General features: G+C 41.3%; 1 long non-coding RNA gene across 1 annotated transcript in view; it reads right to left on the reverse strand.

Annotated features, from left to right (window-relative positions):
* Positions 1 to 10103, reverse strand: part of LOC306835742 — a 48578-nt gene extending 38475 nt beyond the window's left edge. The window contains exon 1 of the long non-coding RNA XR_013780685.1: positions 9527 to 10103. This is a non-coding gene — a long non-coding RNA (uncharacterized lncRNA). The remainder of the gene's footprint in view (positions 1 to 9526) is intronic.
* Positions 10104 to 13295: the final 3192 nt, after the last annotated feature.

A 13295-nucleotide genomic window follows, 5' to 3' on the forward strand; every position in this document is an offset into this window, starting at 1 on the left:
ATTTAGTCCAATTCCAGCAGACTGTGTATTGAGATGGACCGATCATCTACTGTGTTGTTCCACCAGCTCCCTCCTGAGTACAGCATTCAGCACTTCACAGGGTATTTTAGCTTCACTCTTAGATACTGTCCATATTTATGTAGTCTGGAGTCTCAGAACAGATCTGAATCTTCCAATATTTAAAAGAACAAAAATTCAAAGTAGTGCTCCCATTTCAAAGTTAAGATCTGAATCATTTCATCCTGAATGTGTCGGGAATGTGTCTTTGTAAACAACAGTGGCCTTAAAAAAATAAGATTAACAAGAAGTGCTCCATGAGCCAAGCCAATGTGGTCTTCAGTATCCATGAAGGCCCCACATAGACTAAACTTAGTTTCCACATATCCCCCTTTGAGCTTAACAGGAACCCATCTTTGGTGTCAAAGTCGTGTGGTCACTTTTTGTTATGCTTAAAGGTAAAGGTTTGAGTTCAGGTCTGCTGCCACAGTAAATAATTGAGTTCCCTTACCAACAGCATGACCAACATAAAGAAAGCCCATTTCATAGAAGACGTTGGACAACGAGCAATTCCCTCAATGAGACCTTATGATTCTCTCCAAGCAACATCCACACACCTTTACCGTGAGGTTCAGTCTGCCACTGAGAACGGCCAACAGTTAGGATGTTGTTTTTTTGTCCGTGTGTGTGTGTGTGTGTGTGTGTGTGTGTGTGTGTGTGTGTGTGTGTGTGTGTGTGTGTGTGTGTGTGTGTGTGTGTGGTTGGAGGTCCTTTCCTGTCACTTCAATGTTCTTTACCTGCTGGAGGAGATGATGATCGCTCCCTTGTGCTCTGCTCGGAGCCTGCTGGATGACAGGATCTAACAGAGCTGATAAACACAGACGCCCCACAACCCGCTTGGCCTCGGCCCTGACAGTGACTGAACTGGCCTCAAATCGCCTCTGACAGGGAGCAGTGTCAACACACCTACGACACACACACACAACACACTGGAGCGAGCACACAAACACACTCACTGTAACGCCACATGTGCTCAGAAAGATATCCAATCCCAACCGAGAGCACACTCAATGACAAGCATGGGCTTTAATATGAAGCCAGGTTAGAAGAGGAGTATTGAAGTTTGTGAAATATTCACACGCACAGGCTCGGCATGTCACAACCAATCGCAGCACAGGTGAGCTGACATGCACCTCAAAGACACGACTGTCACTTCACCTGCGAGTGCATGAAAGTGATTTGTGTCAAACATGTACGAGGTGCTTGTGGCGTCAAGTTGGTAACTGACCGCCTCCACCTCCGCGTCCACTGAGGCTCGAACGCAGCCCCAAGCAGAGACAACGATCCCGGAGCAGCTCATCACACAGCAGGGCAACAACATGATCCTGCCCTGTGTGAAGAGAGGGGACCTGTCAGGATGAAGACAGGAAAGCAAACTGGCAGCAGACAAAACCACACGTAACCTGAGCGTACAGGACAGTGCGGCTTAAATAGTGATATTGATATATTACAGTATTAAAACGTACCGTATCTATGGAAGCGGTTTGTTTCAATCTGCTTTGTTCCTTGACTTCATATCAGTAGAAGCTTCATTTACAGCAGATTTTAAAATCTGGTGTCTTTTGGACCCCTTCAGTCCAAAAGACACTCAGCACCTCCAACACCAACTAAGAGGGAAGGACCAATCAGCTGTCAACACCGAAGGTGATGCTTCTGTCAAGTTTGTCACCGTCTGAATCGAACAGCAATGCAGCAGCAACCGCCTTCGATGGATCAGTCAGGCTGTACTTTTATCATGCTTATTGAGCAACATTTATGATGGACAATAAAGGTGACCATGCAAACAAAACGCAGAAAACAAACCATTTCCACTGTGAGTGGAAAAGAGGGGTGAGATGAACTTTTTGCAAAAGATTGCTCAGCACTGGGTAACCTGTCAGAATGCATTCATTTACCTTCATAGAAAAAAAAAAAACTTATCTCTGGTTTGCATACATAATTAAATCTCTTTTCTTGTCTGTCTTTAAGTTGGCTTTATAAGTTTGGAACCTTAAAAATCTACAGACAGCACTGTCTGTCTTAAGACTGTGCAGTTACACTCCGAGACCTTCTGTGTGCTAAAGTCCTGCATATTAATGCTTTAAAACAAACGGCCACCTCCGGCCTTTAAGAATGAAGCAAAATCCTGCAGTTGGCTGCATGTCCGCTTGGACCTGGCTCCAGGAAGCCTGGATATTATAAATCAACCCCATCCAAAAACAGCAGAACTCAACATGTCCAGGCACAAACATAGGTCTGATTAGTTATCGTCACCATGTGCACTCACTGAACGGGGGCTGACTTGTTTTGATTTTCCATGTTATGAACGATACGTATGATCCAAAGTAAGGCTACTAGCTGACGTGATTGGCGGGCGGGCGTGATGTCACAGTTCGTCAAGAGGCTTAAAACCTGCCTCAGCTCCAGCTCTCAGCCTGAGACAGGATTTCAAACATGGCGGCGGCTGCCGATGAGCCTCACCCGAGAATGACATTGACTGGTCACATTACAGTTGATGGTTTAAAGGCAGCTTTACAAACTGATGGAAACAGACGAATACAAAGTCAGCAGTAACAAAGAAAAAAAATATGAGTTAAAATAATAATAATATGATCATTTTGAAGAAGTGGGCGTTGATTTATTTCATGGGAAGTTTGCCCAAAATGGTGCTAGTTTTCCGTTCATATTAACATTTTCCATTTAAATATATGAACCGTGGAGACGCAGCATTCATGCTATTATATACCGTTCACTCTTTACCCAAAACTCCACATTCTCCTTTTATCATTGCTCTGATTTGACACCACACTGATCCAAATGTTTTTTTTTCTCCTCTGAAGTTTTGCTATATGTGGCAGCCTGGGGAGTCAGTGCATTCATTTTTTTCTTTTCACCTCATCGTCTCCGTGTGCTCCGTAGGCAGCGGGGACCCGGGCCGCTCGTTTAATGTGGCCCAAATGTTCGTCGCGCGCTGAGATCAAGAGGCAAACGAGCACAGGGTGAACAAGAGCCCCATGAAAAACCTCTCGCCAACTTTAATGGAACGATTCCCTGCTGAGAACTGAGGACATCTACAACGCGCGCACACACACACAGACACACACACACACCACGTCAAGACATTTATCTTCAATGAAAGAGAGGGGAATTAAAAAGAAAAAAAAATGTATGCACGCAGTGAAAGAGCCTCCTGAAAGGTCCAATCTATGTGACGCTCTCGTGGTATGAATGATGCCACGTGAAACAATCCATATCAAGGCTTTTTGTTATTTCCTAGTGGAACACCAAAACCATGGGAGAAGTATTCAGGAGTTTAAACACGGTGTAAAAAACACTGTGAACAGATATTTCAGATGAGCGTATTCATCGATTGCAAATAGAGACGAGTCGAGAGAAGGACAGAAAACCGAAGAAACGACACAAACACAATTCAAGGGGAGGGTAAAAAAAAACAAGGAGGAGAAACAGAGAGGACTTCAGGAGAGGAGAAGGAGATGACCGCGGACGGCCTGGGTTCGACTCCAGCCTGTGGCCTGATTCCTGACTCAATCCACTGTCTCTCTCTCTCTCTAATCAAGGCAAAAAGGTCCAAAATAAATCTTTAAGAAAAAAAAGAAAATGTACAAATTCTCAATGAGCTGCCTTGTTAGAATGCCTTTAATGTAATGATATTGCTTTCCCCTGTCAGTGACTAATATGTTAAGACTGAGCATGTAGTAGGAGAGTTTTATGGTTTTGTCCGTACAAACGGGATCAGGAGCCGCAAAGACAAAATCCCATTTTCAGCAGAAAACAAAAAGTTGTATTAAATAAGCTTTAAAAAGAAGTTCATCAGAGAAAAAAGGAATCACTGCAAATAGATGGATTCATTAATATATTAATCATTTCTACAACAGCTTCATCCCTTCTGTTCTTGTGCCCCTTCATCGAGGACCTCAGAGTTTGGATATGACAAAAAGTTCTTGATATTTCTCAGAGACAAACTTCACTTGCAGGAGAATAGATTTTGTCATGGGTTGGAGGTTTTGTCAGTGCCTGGTGTGTGATTTATGAGCCACAGAGTCAAAGAGGACGTATCCTGTGTGCACAAGTTCAGCTAAAATCTCCTCTCCTTAAAATATTATAAGGGCGCATGCACAACTAAGCCGTTTGAAAGAAACTCTGCTGCGATTTTTCCCATAATTCTTTTGGTTTGGTTTGAATGTTCAAACAGACTCAGCCGAAGAACCGAACTCTGGTTGGCTTCTCGGTTCACTTCCAAGTGCACCCGAGTATACTGAGAACGAACGCACTGAGGACCAAACAAGTGAAGGGAACCAAAACACAGTTCAGAGTGGGACAGAAGTAGCCACTGAACTGAGATACAGCGCCAACTAGTGGTGGGTACACAATATTTGAATAGTTTCATAGTTTGAACCAAATGAAAAATGCCCCACTGTTACAACCTCACCGAGTCCAACAGACCTAAAGCCACCTTTTTAATTAAAAACTGAATCAGGCATATTGTTTGAATTACGACATGTAGAAATGTTATTTGGTCTCATCTGTAAATGTCATGAAAAACCAAACAGGTTTATTATGATATCATTCAGCTATCAACGCCTGGTTCACTAAAAAATGAATGTTAACTCCCATCAGATCAGGTGGATTTTCCATGCAGGGGGGGTAGAATACCATCTTAAAGTCAAGTGTACTGCTACATATTAAAATGTCTAAAAAACTATTTGGCAGCCTTTTGATGACCATGTGCTGCACAGGTAGGGGAACATTCAAAATGTCATGTTATCCCCTCTTAAGTTCCAACCTTGTCTAAAGTCCAGTTTCCGTTGCTAAGGAGGAGCTGGATGGATTCCCAGCTTGGCTCTACTGGGAGGCTGTAAGCCGTGTCCACACCTCCTCATGGAACAGTTGTTCCAAAACCACGGCTTTATCCCTTCACACACCTCCCACTTACACTCCACAGTTATGCAGAAATCTTCTACTATAGGGCACACAAATATCCATCTTTAGACTTTGAGTCATGTGCAGTGTCCTGTTCAGGCTGAAAAATCTTTCAATATCCAATCATTGCACGGGATATCTTCTATGTTGGAGTCAACATTTTTTTTTTTATTTCGTGTCATTTATGTACATTTTCTGAAAAATATTAACAGAGAAATTTTTCAAAATGTCACATTATTTTAATACTGATATGACCCCAGATTGCATTTTTACAGTGTATTTTCAAGGCCCAGCGCTGGTGCTACCCATTGCCAGGAGAGTGACTTGACACAGCCTATGTACCCCCACACACACAAACACAGGCGCACATGTAGCATTTGTAGACGTGTGTGTAAAGTTGAAAGCAGCACTTATGGCATGATAATCAACTTGGACTCTGTCTCTATCGCGGTGCCCCCTCCCGCCTCTCATTAATCACTAACACTGTTTGTCTTTCTAACTCTTGGATGAACCACTCTCGGAAAATATGGTCAGAAGTCTCCAACAACTTTTCTTGCTTTCCCAGACTGGCAGATGCTGACCATTTGGAGCAACAAAAACAGAAAAACAAACATGGAACCCCTCTTGTAATCCAGTCCATGCAGCTCCTTCTTTAAACACAAATACTCCTGGACTTTCTTACGCACAGAAAACTAACACCCATTTTCTCTCTTTTGGCATCTAAAGTCTTTGCCTAAGGCGGCTCAGCCTGCTCGTTCTAACAATGATCTCAATGGCTGGTCAGGCTAGAGGTTGAAGTTGAAGGCGATGGCGTGATTGCCTCCCTGTGCCACAGGCTCCAAAGCTGTCATCGTCAGCATGGTCGCGTCTGACGCATTGCTTTTGTGGTGTCACAACACATTAGTGCCCTTTTCCTGCTACTGCATGCCCTCTAACACAACTGGCCAAATAATTCATATCTCTTAACAATGGCGGTGCACATGTGGCTGCGTTTGATTGATGGGACAGTGAATGGGGGGGGATATATGTCCAACAACAGGAACGGCTCAGGGTGCAAACATTATGTGACCACGTCAGACTCAACCAACAAAAGAAAGAATTACTGACATCAAATACACAGCATTATTAAAAAATAATGTCTGACGCATGGATCACGAACACTTAAAGAACAGAACTGCCTCGTGTCCTGCACTCAAGACTTCTCAACAGAATCGCTGTATCGACAATGTGGAACCCTTCAGAAGTACTTGTACATTTCACAGCAACATTTACAGGAGAGGCTGGTACATGAAGACGTAACATTGTTAACCGTGAGTGGAGGGTTAGCAGACCCAGATAACAGCAAGTTCATCTGGGTTTAACTGACTGAAGTTGACAGTACCGTTAACTGGTGTTACGTTGTAAAGCGTGACCATGTTCACTGGTGACGCTCAGTTGAACGCATCTGAAACAGTCGCAGTTAACTTAGTGTGTGATTGGTCATTTTGACAGAACATTATCATTAAAAAAACTCGTCAAAGCAGCAATTCGTCAGGAGACTTTCCGTCGTCAACACCTGTTGTAAGCATGATAACCAAAGTCATAAAAATAAAAGTTAACTTGGTCACTTAAACCAAATAGTCATTAAAAAAAAAAAAAGCTTTTTGCAATAGACGGCCGTGATGACACACACACACAAAAAAAATGGGAATTACAAAATAGAGACTTTTACAATATCACCACTGGTTTTCACACCGTAAAAGTCTAGAAGTCGGGCTCAAAATATTTGGGTTTCTCATGATTTGATTCAGAATCTATTTTTTGAAAATGATTCTGGATTCTTGGTATAAAGTCTATTTTTGAATGAATCCATACTTCAGGATCTACTCCAGTCATCTGTGAGGCTGGTTACATTGTTTTGCTGCTCAGTTTGGCATTTTACTGTGTTACTGAGTTGCGAATGTATTTAAAACCTCAGACGATAACAATCTTGATTTATACATGAATTCATTTTTTTCCCACTTCTATCCAGAAGTACCTTCATGTAAGTCAAGCAGAAATTCACAATAAAAGCGCCGGAGGCAGAGACGGGCATGACTGAAGAAAGCTCTCCAAAGTACAGCCGGTGTGCTCTTGCTCAGATTGTCCGAGGTCAACCTTAACAGCAGACTTCAGACATTAACCAAAACCAAACTGATTTTTCAAATGAACATCGAGAGCTCTCATAAAAAGCTAATAGAATTAATAAATGATAAAATGATCCATAAAGTAACTTAATACAGATTTCTTTAACCTCAACTTGCAGTTACAAGGGACGTGCAAAATATCAATAAATGTGGTCATGTTAAAGCCGAAGCACTGTAGCTGCATTCAGAAGTGAAATTCCATTTTGACACTGTTATTTGACACTGTACCGAAACTGCTGTTATGTTTCTGCACAGACAAATTTATTATTAAAATAATGAACTGTATGAAACAAAAGCTGGCTTCACCCTGACATGAGAGTAAAAGATCAGATCACGGTTCAAACCACACTCTCTCTAACTTATTTTAAATTAGATTTAAGGTCCCATATTCAGATTTTTCTGCTTTTAGATGTTCTGTCGCGTGTTTTCAAAGTCCACTGAAACGCTTGGTCCCCCCCCTTGTTGAAAATGTGTGGAGTGACATCACAAGACTAAGACTGACGAAAGCATTCCCAATATGAGAAAAGGGGCGGGACATACCCAAGAACAAAGCTGAATGACTGGCCAACCAATCAGATGGGAAACCGTTGTGAACTTACTTTCATAGGGATGTAAATTAGATATATGAACCCCAAGAAGAGCAGAGCATGGGACCTTTAAACTACAATTTTGATGGGGAATGTAATTTGAGCAGTTTTCTTCTTGAGAACTTTCAATCTTTCTCCATGTTAATCTTCTCTTTTCTTCTCTCTCTGGCTTCCTCTAGTCTTTTCATTCTGCCCCCCGTCTCCCCCTCTCGTTCTGTCAGCAGTCATCCCTGGTAGCCTCTCTGTCATCCATTGGCCAAGCTGGGAGTGAGGCCAGGCTGTCTGAGCCTGGCATCCTGCATGGCCCGCCAGGCTGGTCTTGAATGGAGAGGCAGAAAGGACCATGGCTAAACTGGCAAGTGCATCACAGACTCCCTCATGCCAAACACTATATCCCTCTAATAAAACTAATTCACTTGAGAGAAGGGGTCTGGTCAGGGGGGACGAAAGGGAAGCAAGGGACACAATCAGAGGAAGACAAGCGCTCAGATCAACAATCACTGGACCCCTGGTTGGCTCTGTCACTTTGTTCAAACCAACTGGAGCAGGCTCAGTGATGGGCATATGGTACTGTTATTAGATTATTTATAATAATTTATATTTATTCTCTGTTATGTCTCCCAAATTGGCCATGATACAATTTATCCCTTTGATAAAAAAAAAAACAAGAGTCTGTTCTTTTTGCTGTTGATGTCCAAACGCTTTTACTACTTCACCAGAGTTAACTTTTATTTTTTGTATTTTCTAATCTCCACTGTTTCAGTTTGAGAGGATGTTCATTGTTTCTATAAAAATGGGAAGCAGATACGGGTGGAATGGGAAATTTGTGAAATTCTGTTCATCTGATATTCTCAAAGTTTTCAAAGTAAAACACTCAACACACCTCAGAAAAAACGTCTGTGTGTTTGTTTATGTGTATAGAAGGTTTATATTGACAGGCGATGCACACAGATCTGGTGGAAGTTCAGAGTCAGGCCTGCTACACAAGCTCATCTTTCTTCATCAAGTTTGAACACAAGTCCTTAAACTATACTTTTTATAATTCTTGGCTTTAAAATGCGATAAGGATTAGTTTTTTTTAAGATGGTCATCATGTCATACACAATTCAGGGGCCAAAGGTATTGCAGGGAGCCCAGTAGATTGCCTTGGGAGTAATGTGATGAACAAAGAAAGACTTCAGAATAAAAGTATTGTGTATAAACGAAGGGAGATCTCCACAGAAATATCAGGCTGTGATTTGAGCCCAGCTCACTGCAGAAGTACAGATCTAGTTCTGAAAAGAAAACGAAGACTCTATAGCCTCCAGAACAAGTCCAGCCTGAGAGATGCAATGAGAAAACAACATCACCAGAAGAAGCTGATTTCATCAGCACAGAAAAGCAAATCCTCTTTTCAAACAAACGCATCACCATCACGCAGAATGTGCGTGCACTTCAGCAGAATAAAGTTAACAACAGGCCAGGGTGCAAAAGCCTGACACGCAACGACAACACCAGACCAACACAAGTCAAGCCAACATGTGAACAGCAAGCACAAGCACACACACTTCAGATGACCATGAACAATGAACAGCAATCATAACACCAGAAGAAATACAGTTCAGAAGGGGGAAAAGCACTGAACTAGCGCTGCGGCTAGATATTTAAAACATGATGTAAAAACAGCCATTTTGCATGATCTGACTGAGGGGCAACTGCACATAATATTTTCCCAAATGCATCATAACAAAACAGAGGCAGCAGCAGGCAGAATAAAACAATCTGGCACGGCGGCCAAAACATGAAAACACAACTTACTTTGAGATGATGGCATCAGGCCCACATGAAAACCAAATCCACCACAGGAATCATGTGTAATGGCTGGAGGGGAAGCCTTGGTTTCCTGCGCCACATGCAGGTCTCCTCTTGCTGGTTGACTCCAGGTATCTCTCCTCCATGACTCTTTTTGTCATTCAATGTTTATTGTGTTGATAGTAAATCCGCTGCCTTGTCCTCTTCAGTAACAAGTTAGGCAACTAGCAGCAGGTGTCGTGAGAGAAAGCTTGCTGGCTAATTTTGATAAACTTTGTGGTTCACGCGCCTGACCTCAGGCTGACCTCCAGCTGTCTCAAACGTTACATTAAAAGTCCACGAAACGGCGTTGACGATACATTGTTTGTATCCTTCTCTCCTTATTCCTTATTTGGATAGCTCTAAGCAAGCTCGTGAGAGTGCATGTATAACTTTTTTTTGGGATATATCATTTATTTTAGCAGGTGTGCCCTGCAGCAAACTTGTCACAGAGTCAGTGGTAATGACAAAGCCCAACCTCTGACATGGATCGTTTGGACATCACGCTGTCATGAAATTACACTGACGAGTCTTTTATCGCGAGACTACCAATCACAGAGCTGGAAAGTAAAGCATAGCCTGCCGAGCATCAGAAGAGACGGGAATCGTGATAGGGTAACAAATTAGCCTCTTTAATTTAACCCTTTACACGCCATGGCAAACGCAAAAGCCATGTTTTAAGGATTTATTTGCTCCAAAACATTTCACTATCCATTTTTAAAACCATCTTAAAACACATTTTTATTCTTTGGCTTTTAACCCAGCATGAGACTCTGTTCTTGTTTTAGTGTTTTATTGTTTTTATTGTTTTAACCCTGTTAGTGTTTTATTTATGTTTTATGTTTGTGCTCTTCATGGATGTACAGCACTTTGTCACAGCTACGGCTGTTTAAAGCGCTTTATAAATAAAGTTGAGTTGAGTTGAGTTGAGTTAAATGTTGATTATGTCAAATTATGAATTGGTAAAATGAAATAAGAATGTATTTATTTATAAACATATATATTTTAAATACCTGCTCACGTTTTGTTTTTTTAAACAAATTCATTTACACAACACTTTAACGGGTGGGTGGTGTTAACAAGCCCGTTCAGAGACACTAATAATAACAGTTATATTAACTTTCTTTGTTTAGCACTTATAAAAACAAGGGTTCACAGAGTTAGTTCACATGTGCAGAAGCATTCATAATAACAAAGCATAATGGTGCATTCATGTGCATTAGCTCAAATATAACCTGTTACAGAGAAATTACACACATATTCTTCCTAGCAGCCTCCTTGTTTCTTGCTGTTGTTACAACATTCGCACTTTCCCAGCTGAAATTACGTGAACACACTGAAGGCGGAAGACCTACTTTCTAACTCACAGACTGCATGGCACCTGAATGCACCATATATAACCAAAAAACACTGGATACAGAAGTGATACCCAAACAACAACAACAGAACCTGAACAGTAAAAGAACCCATATAAAACCCCGACTAAAATATAAACTCAAACATCATAAGAAATCAGGCAAAATAATAACTCATAATAACTGAGAAAGAAGAATGCATGTGCAGTTATACAGCTCTGACAACAGCTGATACCTTATACAGGTTTTTCTGTGGAGGGGGATTCAGTAGCTTCCACGGTGTACAGGAAGTGGCGGGATTGTGTTTATGAGGTTGTGGGATCAAATCGGTGGCAGCATAGACATATTTTTTATATCGGTGACTTTGATGCACTTCTCTGTAATACAGACATTTACCCTACAATATATGAACAGATATGTTGAAACATCTTTAGAAAAAGTTTACTTTTAAACCGTGGCTGTTTTTTATATCGGTGACTTTGATGCACTTCTCTGTAATACAGACATTTACCCTACAATATATGAACAGATATGTTGAAACATCTTTAGAAAAAGTTTACTTTTAAACCGTTTCTGGGCATCTTTTGAATGTTGGCCTTCGACATTTTCTAAACCTCTTTTCAACATCTTTTCATTGGGTGAATGCTTCCTGATCAATACCTTTAACGTGTGGATTGTACTTGATATCATATATTACAAACCAGGGACATTCTACCTTTATTTGCCGAGGTTTTGTCCTTGATCATATGCTATCAGTGAAATTTACTTCTAATATTTTACCCACCACGCAGAGCACTTATTATGGTTATTATAAAACAGTCTGCGGACAGAGATAATCACACAGCTCGGAGACGAACAACAGTCAGAAAAAAGGAGAGAATAGAGAGCAGTATGTCACGTCTGGTAGTTTCTCAGCCCAGCCAACGCCTCCCCACTTACCCCAGACCACATACCAGTCTGGCTCGCCGGCTGTGCCAAGGAGCCCATGCTACTGCATCAAGACTTATCCCTCAAAACTCTGCATGTGTGTCTGTGTGCATGACTGACATTTAGACTCCTCCATTGCCATTTATGTTGGCATCACAGTGTATACCACAGAGGCACAGCGCCTGAGCCAAGTGTTGCTGACGACTCTCTTTATCCATTGCAGTATGTAGGGTTGGTAAAATCACACATACACACACTGAAAAAAGAGCACACATGCACACATAGTGCAGCGATTAAGAATAGCCAACTGGCGCAGATGGCAGTAAAAATATATTTGGAGCCATAAGCCTTGAGGACACTGTAATGAAAACTACCCAAGTAAGAAAACTCAAAGAACGGGGAAAACGGCGCAGTAACACGGAAATTAATAACCAGTATGTTATTATAAGAGTTGATTTTCTCCAGTTTATGAAGTCTCCACTTCTGTTATGCACAAGAGAGCCTTGGGAATGCTCCTGTGTTGTTCCTAAACATGAACTTAATCTTATGTCATTCATTTAACCACAATGAATTAATTCACTCTTAATGAAGTACAGTGTTTGGGATTGGAAATAAGAAAAGACTGAAATAATGTCAGTATGTCATATTCAACTTCAGTCATCATGAAGTTTAAGTGGAACTGTTGGAATTTTATTATTTTGCACCAATAAAGTTGAAAAAAAAGAAAGAAAGAATGATAATTACATGTCTTTCATCTAAAATGTGGGTAAAAGTTCAAATTATGACGTTTACATATGTTGGAGTAATCCCAACATATGTTCCCATGAAAGTTCCCTGATAAGAAAGCGAGACTTTCAAGGGTCAGCTTCAATCCTCTTAAGCTGGTGAGAGCCCGTACATTTGCTCTCTTCTCTTAATCTGCCGTCTTCTGGCAGCCCTGCAGTGTTCTACTGGCTCCTAAAGAGCTGGCCAATCAGAAGGAAGCGGGCATGTGGGAGGGAGGTGGCCTTAAAGAGACATCAACTGGAAGGAACTCGCTAAGATGAGGATATTGAAGGTAACCATCGCTATCTGATAAATATGGATACGTTTTTTAAGGCTGCATCTCGTGCAAAGAAGGGAAATTGTTACCAACATTTTTAAATATTTTCAACCACTAAGATTTTTTTGATGAAAGATTTTGCACTTTGGAAAGAATCATTTTTTAAAGTACTGAACTGGTTTGTCTCTGTGAAAGAAGTGTTTTGTTCAAGTGCAGATTCAGTGTTGGTAACGTTGTGCTTTCATAAGCAGTTCACTGCACTTGTTGTTCCCTTCATCATCTGTGAAAGAAAACACTGTGTCATATTTACACATCCACAATGTGAACTGGCAGCATGAAAAACAAACTTCTTCTTCTCTTGTTGCTTTTCGGTCGAGGACCAGTGTTCAGGTGCATTACCACCCTCAGGTGT

Source organism: Symphodus melops (genome assembly GCF_947650265.1).
Source record: "Symphodus melops genome assembly, chromosome: 15".
Lineage (NCBI taxonomy): Eukaryota > Metazoa > Chordata > Actinopteri > Labriformes > Labridae > Symphodus > Symphodus melops.